This window comes from Argentina silus, assembly GCF_951799395.1.
Source record: "Argentina silus genome assembly, chromosome: 4".
NCBI lineage: Eukaryota > Metazoa > Chordata > Actinopteri > Argentiniformes > Argentinidae > Argentina > Argentina silus.
In genome coordinates, this window is record NC_139658.1 from 14,054,876 (window position 1) to 14,067,614 (window position 12,739).

Below are 12,739 nucleotides of genomic sequence, written 5' to 3' on the forward strand. Positions count from 1 at the left end.
AAGCCCAGAACAGAGGCAACATTAAAAGCCTACCTAAACAGGTGGGTCTTAAGCCGTGTCTTAAAATGTCCAGACTGTCAGAGGCTCTAACTGGAGGACAGAGCATTCCAGAGGCAGGGTGCAGCAGAGGAGAAGGCCCAGTCACCCATGGTCTTTAGTTTGGTTTTGGTGACCAGAAGATGACCAGAGTCTGAAGATCAGAAGGAGCAGAAGGGACAGAAGGGTGTGAGGAGTTGTGTCAGAGGCATGTAGGGCTTTATAGGGGAGGAGGAAGTTCTTTGAAGTTGGTCCTCTATCTGACATCCTTCTTAGCTTCTTCACTGAGGTCAGTACACCACTCTCACTACTGGGTGACTTCAACATCCAGTCAGAGAAGCTTCACTCGTCTGGAGGACTTGACCGTCTCTCCTCCTTCGGCCTTACCCTGTCCCACTCTCCTCCGACTCATAAGGCGGGCAATCAGCTCGACCTTGTCTTCACCAGATCCTCCCATACCTCCACATCTTCCTCTACAACATCAGAAGGATACATCCATTCCTCACCAGAGAAGCAGCACAACTCTTGGTCCAGACACTGGTGATCTCTCGCCTTGACTACTGCAACGCACTCTTGGCCGGGCTCCCCGCCTCCCTACTTGCAAGCAATGGTCAGCCCCCAAACCCCTGCCCTATCACTCCGCTCTTCCACCTCAGCTGGCCGCCTGGCACCGCCGCCTCTACGTGGATGCAGCAGCCGTGCTACTCGGTCACGGCTTTTCACTGTCCTGACGCCCCGTTGGTGGAATGAGCTTACCACTGCTGTCAGGACTGCAGAGTCACTACCTATCTTCCGCCGTAGATTGAAGACCCATCTCTTCAGGCAACATCTTAACTGTCCCTCCTAAAGACCTCTTCATTCCCACTACCCACCTGTACAGTTTCTCTACTGTAAAGAAATTTATAATAAAAAATGGTAATTCTTCCTTCTTCTACCATTTTGACTGCCAATAGCCCCTGGTCCTAGCATAGATTACTTTTTCTTATGATGACTGATGGATAGATGATTCACTTACTTAGACAAATGTATTTGTTGTAAGTCGCTTTGGATAAAGGCGTCTGCTAAATGCCATAAATGTAAATGTAATGTAAATGACGGGGAGCCTGGAAGAACAGAGGTAATGTGATGGCAGGAGGGGGTTGATGTGAGGAGACAGGCTGCAGAGTTCTGGACATGCTGTAGTCTGTTGACTAAGTGGAATCTAAATCTGCTTATGGGTTAATAGTACCTACGTTTTGTTTTTTTAATTTGGATCCCCGTTAGTTTATACTGTGCACTCCATAAGTTTTTGGACAGTGAAGCTGAAATTGGGTATGACTATGTCTTACAGCAACATGGATTTGAGAACAAATGATGAATATGATGCAAAGGACATAATGTAAAACAATCCAGAAGTGGAAGCCAAACAGACACTCAATGGGGCCATGTAAAACAAACAAAAGATTGGAGCGGCCAAAAATACGATGTAAGGTGTTTTAATAGGTGGTACACGTCTGGCACAGAGACTCAAACCCATTATAACCCAGTCACAGAGCAACAATTAAGGGTAAACAGCAAAAGCACACATACAATGTCACATTTTATTTGAGGGTATTTTCAAACACAATTGTTTCACTATGCATTGTATAAATAAATGTTCTTTATATATTAAGTCCTGCAATTCGCATTGTCCGTGTTTAGTGATTAGGCTCATTTTAAGTTGTTGCATTTATTTCCGGTGTGCTGCTGTGCTTGACTGAGTACTGTCATCACATCAACACACATGTTCTGGAAAGAAATTTGTAGTTCACTTCAATAAGCAGATGCTGTGTGTCTGTCCACTGTTACATTCCAGAAAGGATCCAACAGGATTGTGATAATTGAATCAGTTGAAAAATATCAATATTGCAACATGCATGACGAATACAGTACTTGATCACTTGCTTTATGAAACTGATTTGAATGATTAGACAAAGAGTGGGTTTTTGTATCACTCTTGCTCTGTGTAATATGTATTTGATAGTAAACACAGCAGTTTTCACAGCAGAAACAGGTATTTACTGTTGTGATGAAATACCTAAAAATAAAAATATTTTTTAAAACAAATAACTGGAATAATGTGCTAGACTATCTTTATTTCTTGAGATAGACTCTATTCTTGCTTGGCTGTGGAGTGGAATTTCGCCCCCTTTTGTTGTCTCAGAAGTGAAGGAGAAAATATGTCATGTCTATTCAGCTTTAAAAGCAATTGAGGGAAAATAAAACCACATGTGAGGATTGCCAGTAATCCAGACCAGATTGGGTTTTTTTCTCTCTCTCTCATGCTCTAGTGTTCTTCCTTCTTAATGCTGCTCTTCCTTTTCTTGTTCAGTCAGCGGGGAGCTGGAAAAGACTGTCGACTGGAAACTGTTTTAGCACCACAGACTCTACAGGAAGGCTCTCAAACCACGGGGTGCCCTCAAACCCCTCAACGCCATCCACAGCTAAGACAGACAGCTCAACAGTCAATGGAGGGGCGGAGTCGCCCATGCAAACTGAGATCTCAAAAACACCACTCCTCCTCTTCTGACTGACACACCAGCCAATTAATACAGGAATCAAGGACCATTAAATTGTTCTCTAACCATGGGGTTCCCACCATCCAAACAAACAGAACATTTCAAACTGAGGAATGCCATATTGAAAAAAAGGACTGATGTTTTATACTGTATGCTACAGAAATGACTATTTATCACTGCTCCTTGTCCAGTCTCTATCCCCCTCCTCCCCTGTTTTTTTCATCAGTCTTTTGTGTTTTTCCAATGTTCTGTTGTCTTATTTATATGCAGATCTTGAATAGATTCAACTGTTATTTTTAATTACTTGTGCATATTCCTCTGCTTGCACTTTCGAGGCTGCAAGAGATGTAAATAAAACTATGTGAACTTGTGACTGGGGCTTGTTGCTTAACTACAGGTGCACATTATCACTGAGAATGTCTCAACTGCAGAGCCAATATAAGAAAGGGAATGTCTACTCTCTGCTCTTTAGTGTGATGTTGAGCTAATGAGCCAATGATAAAACAAATCCAATGCTAATGCTTCAAACAAAATAGTCTTGTTAGGTGAACCCACACACATATTGTATACAATATTGGTTTGGCTTTCATAAAGCTATATAACAGAGTAACCAAGCTAATTTCCATGAACACAAATTCAGAAAAATTTATAGATTTCTTGGTTTGTGATGAAAGGGTTAATTCTAAGTAAAAGTAGTTGTGCAGCTTCAAATCTAGTTTGATTTGTGTTTCAGAAAATTCTAAATGCTTACGCAAGTTCGTCTGGTAACTCATTTATCATCCCTAGATATCCTGAATGGGTGTTTTTTTCCAAGTATTTATTTTATTTTTTATTTAACCTTTACTTAACCAGGAAAAGCCCACTGAGACACAAAGTATCTTTTCCAAGGACCTGGCCAAGACCTGGCCAAAGCAGCAACAACAACATGATCCAGCTTACTGAAAACATTTCACTCTTTTTTGCACCAGAGTTTTAAACTCATTTAGGGGCACTAATACATCTAGGTGAAGCATACCTTACAGACTATTCCATGCCCCTGGTGCACAATATGAAAAAGCAGTCTTGCCTAACTCAGTAATGGCCCTGGGGACTTTAAGTAGCCGCCATCTAGTTGACCGCATCTGGTAAATGCTTGTGGTGAAAGAGAGCAGGCTACAGAGGTATAGGCATTTTGTCACAGAAGACGTAATGATCATTGGCTTTTTTTTACCTGAACTACTTTAAAGGGAATAAGACAATGCCTAGCACTAAAGGATGAGGAGTGGATCCTATTTAAAACAGTTTCATGTTTCCCCGTCAAATTCTTCCCCCAGATCGTTCTCCCATAATTCCTTAAAAGGAGTTGGTGGGTTCTGGAGATTATTGATGATTTTGTATATAATTGAGATTGCACCCTTTGGAAGCTTGTTAAAGCTTCCAAAGGTCTTTTTTTTGCGTACAAAATCCCTAACTTGGAGATAGCGGAAAAATTTAGATGTGGGTAATTTAAACTTGTCTTGTAGCTGGGCAAATGAGCCAAAAGGTGCCATCAATATATAATTGGGATAAAGATGATAGCCCTGATGTATGCCAAATCCCAAAGGCCCCATCATTTAACAACGGGGGAGACATGGTGTTTTGACAAAGTGGATCAGATATGGAAAGATGTTTTAAGTTAAAGGCTAATCGGAATTGATTCCAGATCTTGAGCGACTGTTTTACTACTGGGTTGTCACCACATTTACACTATGGAAGAGAGCAACATAATAAACAGAGTGGCGGGTTTGCATGACTCTGACTCTATCTGGACCCACAAAGGAATTGTATGCCCTGGACCTGGTGGCATCCAGTATAGGAGGCCTCTGAAATTCGCTGCCCAATAATATGTTTGGAAATCTGGTAGTGCCAGTCCTTGTCCTTGGGTTTCTGTAGGTGTTTCTTACCAATGCGTGGCACTTTGCCACCCCAAATAAAAGACAGAAAAGTTTGTTCAATTGCAGTGAAAAATAATTTGGATATAAAAACTGGTAAACATTGGAAAAAATACAAAAACTTGGGCAGCACATTCATTTTTATGACATTGACCCGACCAATGAGTGAGAGTAGAGAGTAGAGATTTCCAATATACTGTATAAAAGATTGCTTGAGGTTATCAACTAGAGCAGCAATTTTTGCCTTGAGTATCTGCATACTTTCGTGTTACCTTCACTCCGAGATATGTCAACAAAGACAATTTCGGTTTCAGAGTCCCACAGGAAATACCCTGAATATCACTGTTAGCCCGTAATGCTATGGCAAGTGTCTCAATCACTAAAGCAAACAACAGGGGTGACAAAGGGCATCCCAGTCTTGTGCCACGATGTAACATAAAATACTCCATGCCACAAATTTGGGACTAAATCCAAATCTTTCAAGGGTATCTGTCAAATAATCCCACTCAATACGATCAAAACGCCTTCTATGCATCAAGTGAGACTACTACCTCAGGATCCTTCAATGCAGAAGAGTACAACACGTTAAGGAGGTGTCTAATGTTGAAATCCTGTTTGGTCTGAATGTATTATCTCATGCCAAGCACCCTCCATATGATTTGCTAGTTTGGTCAGAATTTTATAATCCGAATCCAGGAGGGACACAGCTCGGTAAAATCCAGGTTCTAGTGGGTCTTTATTTTTCTTTAAGAATAGGGAGATAGATGCTTGATAAAAGGTAGGAGGGAGAGTTGAATTTTCCAGGCATTCTGCAAACAATAAAGATAGGAATGGGGAAAGCTGTTTGCAGAATGCCTTGTAAAACTCATTCGGAAAGCCGTCAGAGCCAGCCGCCTTCCCACTCTTCATAGAAGAGATGGCTGTATCTCTCTCTTCAGGAGAGAATCCCCGCTCCAAACTACTATGAGAGTCTTCACTGATTGAGGGAATATTAAGCCGTTGTGTGCGCGCCTTATTATTACTTCAGAACAAGGGGAGCATGATCTGAAATGACAATGCTCTCATAACATGAGTTCTGAAGTTTTTTGTCCATAAAGAAATAATGAATGCGGAAATATCTATGATGAACATGGGAGAAAAAAGAATATTGTCTAGCTGACGGATGTAGAAAGCGCCATGCATCACAAATAAGGCACATTTGGATGGACCAATGACCCTCTGTGAGAACCTAATCTAAATTTGGGGACATCACAAAGTTGAAATCCCCCCCTAAAATCAGTGTGTGTGAATCTAAATTGGGAATAGTAGATACAAATGTGGATATGAAGTTTGTATCGTCCCAGTTAGGAGCATATACATTGGCCAAAATAATGGGGGTGGAAAATAATTTACCTGTAACTATAACCTATAACAGACAATTAAAACGATATGACTGCAAAATTCGCAAAATTATTTATTTTATTTATATAGCAGCGGGAGCAGTGAGAAAACACGTCAGTCGCTCATTGCGCCCCTAGCGGTCCTCCTCAAACCACACTTTGAGTTAGTTTATATAGACACTGCCAAATTCAAAAATACAAGTTGAAGTCAATATACCCACAGTGGCAGATCACAACTTAAGAATGGTTCGGTCAGGCACTTAGTCGTAGATGATGATAAATTTTTTGTTTATTGATATGTAAATAAATTTGGCGTAAAGGATGGTTCCAACTCTAAATATCTCCCTGCTGAATTAGACAACATTATGTACAAATAATATACAAGCGGGAGCCCATAACTTCTAACCCCCCACTACTGAACAATATTGAATACAATATATGAAGAAAGAAACAAAATGAACATAGCAGGGAGCCCATGAACTCAAACTCCCCCTAGGTAGGTGTTTACCACCTGCAGGTGGAAAGCTAGGGTGGTGGTGGGAAACTCAATGAAGCCAGCGTGACAACTGCTCAGTTATGATGGAGTCTGAACATGACTGGCTCTTATAGCCTGTCCCATGACATGTGACATGATCTGCGTGATGTGAAACAGCTGTTTGTCCTGAACGGCCAGCTGGGTCCTCCTACCGTGCCTTACTGAACCTGCATGAAACTCCAAATCAATGGCAGAAACACCAATCACATCAATCTGATCAAAATAACAGTAGCTCAGTACAAAGCAGACAATACACATGCTCATGAGTCCTAACCCACATTATTGACAGGTATTACACTATTTTCAATAACTGGTGTGGCGGCCATTGGATTATACCATGAGTCAACAACCCCCCTATTTAAAAACGTGTCTAATTTCAGGAGTTTATATGCCTCCTGTTTTCTTATGTTTTAATTTGAATGCCATTTTGGTTACATAGCTAGCTTTCTAGACTGATGTAAAAGTCTATGCCCTGAACTCGATGTTTTCACATAGATCACATGATTAAAGAAAATAGATTGATCATTGGATGAAGAATTTCCAAGCAATATTTGAACAATGACCAAAATGGCATCTAACTATTATTCAGAAAAATTTGTTTTGTTAATTAAATAGATTTACTATGATCATCAATTCATACAGTGCCCTGTGTAAGTAATGGGACAGTGAAGTATGTTGTTCTTCTTTTGGCTCTACACTCCAACCGTTTTATTTGTTGGTATTCGTGTACATATTGGTTTCACCATTCAGAAATTACAACAGTTGTTATGTATAGTCCCCCTATTTCAGGGAACCCAAACGTGATGGGACAATTGGCTTGACAGGTGTTTCTGGTTTCTATGTTCCGTCACATCATTTGTGCAGGCATAAGAGAGCTCTCAATGTGTAGTATTGATTCTAGTCTTTGTGTTTGCCTTTGGAGTCTGTTATTGGTGTCTGTCAACATGAGGACCAAAGAGACGTCAGTGAAAGTCAGGGAAGCCATTATGAGACTGAAATGTCTGAAAAGATCAATCAGAAAAAAATCATAGCCAAAACCTTAAACTTACCAAAATCAACAGTTTGGAACACTATTAAAAGGAAAGATAGCAATAGTGAGCTCAGAAATCACAAACAGCCTTGTAGGCCAAGGAAGACCCCAAAACAACTGTCCCACAGATCAGGAACACTCTCCAAGAGGTAGGCGTGGGTGTGACAGAGACTACCATTCACAGAGGACTTCACCAGCAGACCTACAGAAGCTACATTGCAAGGTACAAGCCACTAGTTAGCCACAAAAACAGGATGGCTGGCTGTGGAAAGATGAGACAAATGTTAACATGTACCAGAGTGTACCACAAGTATCCATAGCATACCACCTCATCTGTGAAATATGGTTATGGCTTGGGCATGTATCGCTTCCACTGGAATGGGCTCACTTGTCTTCATTGATGATGTAACTTCAGTGTACAGAAACATCTTGTCAGCCCAAGTACAAGCAAATGACTCCAAACTCATTGGACAACACTTCATCATCCAGAAGGACAATAACCAGGTCCAAAAAGTGGAAAATAGTTGACGAGCCAAGTCAATCTCCAGATTGAAATCCTATTGAACATGCATTTCACACGCCCCCCTCACGGCCTAAATTAGCCTGTTTGAAATGTCATGGCTGAGTCATATTGAAGTTTTTTTAAATCAAGTCACTGAGTGTTTTCAGATAATTTGGGATATTTCAAACCTGCTCATTTCGGGCAAATTAACTTTTGATTTTTGGTTAGAAAATGCTAAAGGTTGCAGTTGGTGAATGTGGCTCGGTAATAAAACCCAAAGTGTGGATTGCACTTTCTCCTTGTCTATAGACTGCTTTCAGGATAAGGAAACAAATAAGTCATTTTATAACTTAGGCGAACTTTCTGTTTAAATGATCAGTGGCTGGCAGAATACAATGGCTGAGCACTTGCATAAGCACGGCATAAATGGAGTTTCCACAATTCTGCCAACATCAGTCCATTCCTTTTTAATAAGTGAGGGCCAGTGAACTCTTTGGGGAGAAAGGTAGCGCATTGGACCATAGCCAATGTCTCTCTGAACATGAGGAGCTGGCTGCCGTACACACACATACAGAGAGAACAGACAGAATGCCATGCTGACAGAGAAGCGAGTACTGTAGAACACCATGCATACTGTAGCTGCTATTTGATTTATAGGCCTGTATTCAGAATAGAGTCCATCAGGAATGCTGTGATAATGGCCAGGGTTTTTTCCCTGACCACTCAACCTGATCAGGAAAAACTCCAGGCCCTAATTATAATTTACAGGTACAGTACAGTATATCTTTTACTCAGGACAGTACGTTTTATGATTGTGTATGCAAACTAAGAAAAACTAACAACAAACAACAACAATACATACTGTATATATACAGCTCATGGAACAATAGAAAACAAGTGTACAGTTAACATGATGTCCCCCATGAATGATGTAGCCCCTCTCCTTGTGTGAATTGGTGTCAATTATTCAAACGTATGACTGAAAAGATAACAGAATGTGTAGTGCTTCTTTGATTCATTATCAGTAGGCTCTTTGTCAGCTACAACTTGCTTTTAATACTGTACAACGTACCTTGTGTGATTTAAAAGTTGTTTTGAATGCTGACAAAACAAAACTCATGATGTTTTCAAATACAAAATCAAAGCCACTGAACCTTCGATCTATCACTTTTCAGGACCCTGAGATTGAGTCTGCATCTCAATACAAATATCTAGGAATTGTAATTGATGATTCTCTCTCTTTTAAGCCTCACAATCTTCACAATGCCTACACGTGCTGGATACTGTCTACCATGGAGCACTGAGGTTTATTACAAATTTTAAAGCCCTTACTCACCATTGCTCTTTGTATGCTCAGGTTGGATGGTCTGCCTTGTCCACCCGTAGACTTAACCATTGGCATATTTTTATTTTATTAGGCTATTCTTGGTCTGCTTCCATCTTACCTACGGATCTACATTCTTCAGAAAAGTATGGGAAGATATTGTCTTCGTTTCCAGGACATATTCCTACTATCTGTCCCTAAAGTCTGTACTGATCTGGGAAAAAGGACGTTTAAGTATGCTGCTCCCTCTGCTTGGAATCAGTTGCAAAATTACCTGAATCTTCGGGAGCTGGTCTCACTGGTTGCATTTAAAGTAATTCTAAATTACTTGGAGGCAGGCACATCTGGCTGTAGATGTTTTGGCTGATTCATATTGCCCCTGTTTGATCCCTGATGTTGATGACTTGTGGCGAATATTGATGAATATTTTTGATATTTTTAATTCTGTAATTTATTCTTTATTTTCATTGTAAATTGTTATATGTTTTTTATGTCTGCAACCCTGTTAATTGTGCTGCTGCCTGTCTTGGCCAGGACCCTCTTGTAAAAGAGATTTTTAATCTCAATGAGACTTTTCCTGGTTAAATAAAGGTTACATATAGTCTTGCTTCTTACAGCTTTGCGTTTATTTCAGTCCACAGATTTCAGGTAGGCTGAAAAGTTAGAGCTTTTAGTGCTCATTTAATTCATTTCCAAGGATTTGTCAGTATTATTTGAAAAGAGTAAAGTTTTATCTGAATTGTCCCAGTGGTGTCGGAGATACAGCATAGCATGTGACATACTGCTTTCAGCAGGCCACAACGTTGTGCAACGTTTAATTGAATGAAAGCGCTATATCTTGAATGACCAGTCAGGAAGCGGTACTGATTGGGAACGACCATATGGGTGCTGTTTGGGCCACCCCATTATGCCCCCCCACGCCCACCAAATTGGAGCAAACAGTCTCAGGCCCTTTCTCATTTGTTAGAAACTTGATTACTCACATCCTCTCCTCTGTCCTCCACTCACTACCGACTCAAAACGCATTGGAGGAGAAGATCTAGGTTCCTCCCCTTAGATATTCTCCTCCAATGCTTTTAGAGGAGGGAAGCGAGTGGAGAATGGAGGAGAGGATGCAATCAAGTTTCTAACAATTGAGAAAGGGCCTCAAAGAAAGTTGAAGAACATTGCACACCTTTGTCAAAGAATGTGTCGTTCAGCTAGTTTAGTTTCAAAATTAAGCATAACATTAGGACTGAATGTGGCGCTGGTCACCACTAATTCCCTTCCATGAATGGCCTCACCTGGCAGCAATCACTGTGAAGATTGACAGGTCTGCATTTTCCTTGTGGAGACAATTTCAGCACATTTTTGTTCACACCTGTGCAGGTTTGGTATTTTACTCCTACAAAGTGTCAGCAAGTGAAATAGTGCAGGGCTGGACTTGATTTATGTAAACAGCAAAATGGACCAGAATTCAGGTCCAGGCAGCAGTTGACGTTGATAGTTTAGCAACTCCAATGACAATATGTGTTAAAACATCCATATTTCATTGAAGGAGCCCAATTATCCTTATTATGATATCACAGCATGAAGGGTCAGTCCAGGACATTTATAAAGGTTTGTGCCGGTTCCATTTTCATGCATGGCTGTATTTCACTGTTAGTTGTCAAACAGATCTGAGAATGCATGAGTAAAGGCCTCCAGTGTGGAACTGTTAACCACAGTAATCCATCACATCATGACTGCTGCATTGGCAGTGCTGTATCAGAACATGTGTAAGTGATTTAATTATTGGTCATTACTATTAGCCTCATTACCAAACTGCAGCTTGCAACTGTTGCTGGAGAAGTAAAAAACAAAGGGATAAATCAAAGTCAAATGGAGGATTTACAGCATTTACAACATTTGGAGGAAGAGAAAATATCTGTGTCATATTGTCTGTGTCCTGGAAAAACCTTGTATATCAATTTGTGCAGTTTTTTTTTTTTTACAGAAATTGAAATTAGTTATCTAACTCCATTTTCAAAATGCCTTGTGAAATCCCCACAATACATTGGATTAAGTGATGGGAAGTTCGGCTCTTTTTACTGACTCTGATCTTTTTGAGTTGTTCAGTCAAAAGAAATAACGTTTAGACTAATTTCATTAATTTGATCCAGTAATGCAGCACTCACTATCAGCGAACGATGAACTAAAAACAAAAAGAGTCATGATTTTACAAGCCTCTCGTTCACATCTCAATTTATTATGTTTAGAGCTGTCATTTGTGACTGAGATTTATACAAATGTGCTTTAAACACTTAATTTGTGATTGGTAGGCATACAAACACGATTATTTCTTGATACCTTTGAAACAAGGTCATATTGCGGACTAGATTCTTGGCAGAATGCAACCAAAACTCCAATAGCCTAAACGAATGGGGTCTTCCAGAAAACGAGAAACGAAAGATCATTAATTATACAGGTTTAGTTCCCCTGAACAAAGTAGTCATTACTGTGAGTAAGTATTTCCTTGATAACTGTGAGGAGAAAATGTTTGTTTTCATAGTAAATTCACCACAACAGATTCCTCTATTTACCCTTTGTAGTTTTATTTTATTATTTAAAAAATAATAACAATCACAATCCTGCCAACAATAAAATAATAACTGATATGCCATTTGAGCATATGCTAATTTGTAGATTGGAAACCAACCCGTTTGAGATGAACACAAACTCGTTCTCCAGTAGGCTAGGGAGTTTGTCTAGCAGAGGCTGAATGTGTATGTTTTGGTTCTACACAGCTCTGTCCAGCGATAACATTAAATAATCAATTAGTTGTATTCATTCCTGCACCATATGCGATCAGTTGTTAACATGTTTTTCAGCATGAGTTATTTTCCTGCGAAAGCATAAAATTAGACAGCTGGTGGTCGGAGCACGCCTCCGAGCTTCTGAGCCGGAGGAGCGGGTATTAATCCTGCTGTAAAATTCATTGCGACCAGGTCAAACGAACAACTCAAATAAACGAGTCACTCGGAAAACAAATCATGACTCTCGAGTCAAAATAAATCTCTATATACATTTCCAAGAAGTCAACTTTTCAGGAATTGAGAAAAAAATATATTTTTGAACGAGTCAAGAAAAAAACGTTTTTCGCAATTCCTGAAAAGTTGACTTCTTGGAAATTCATATAGAGATTTATTTTGATTTAGAGCACGATTTCCACCTTAACTCTGAACCACCCAAATATCCAAACTCGTGATTTGTTGGTAGAGGTGTCTGTCTGTAGAAGACCCTCCCCGGAAGATTTTTTTCTCCCTTCTCGAAGTTCTTTAAAGCTGGATCCACTATTTCCAGACGTACCACATTAGCTGGTACGGATGGCTCGAGACATAATACCTGGATGAGTGAGCTTCGTTTTCCAATACATTCCATTCCTTCACAATATGGAATTATACTGTAGTCTGGAGAGCCCTCTGCCTTCCCTTTACGAGGTCAGGCTGCAGAACATCGTCATTATTC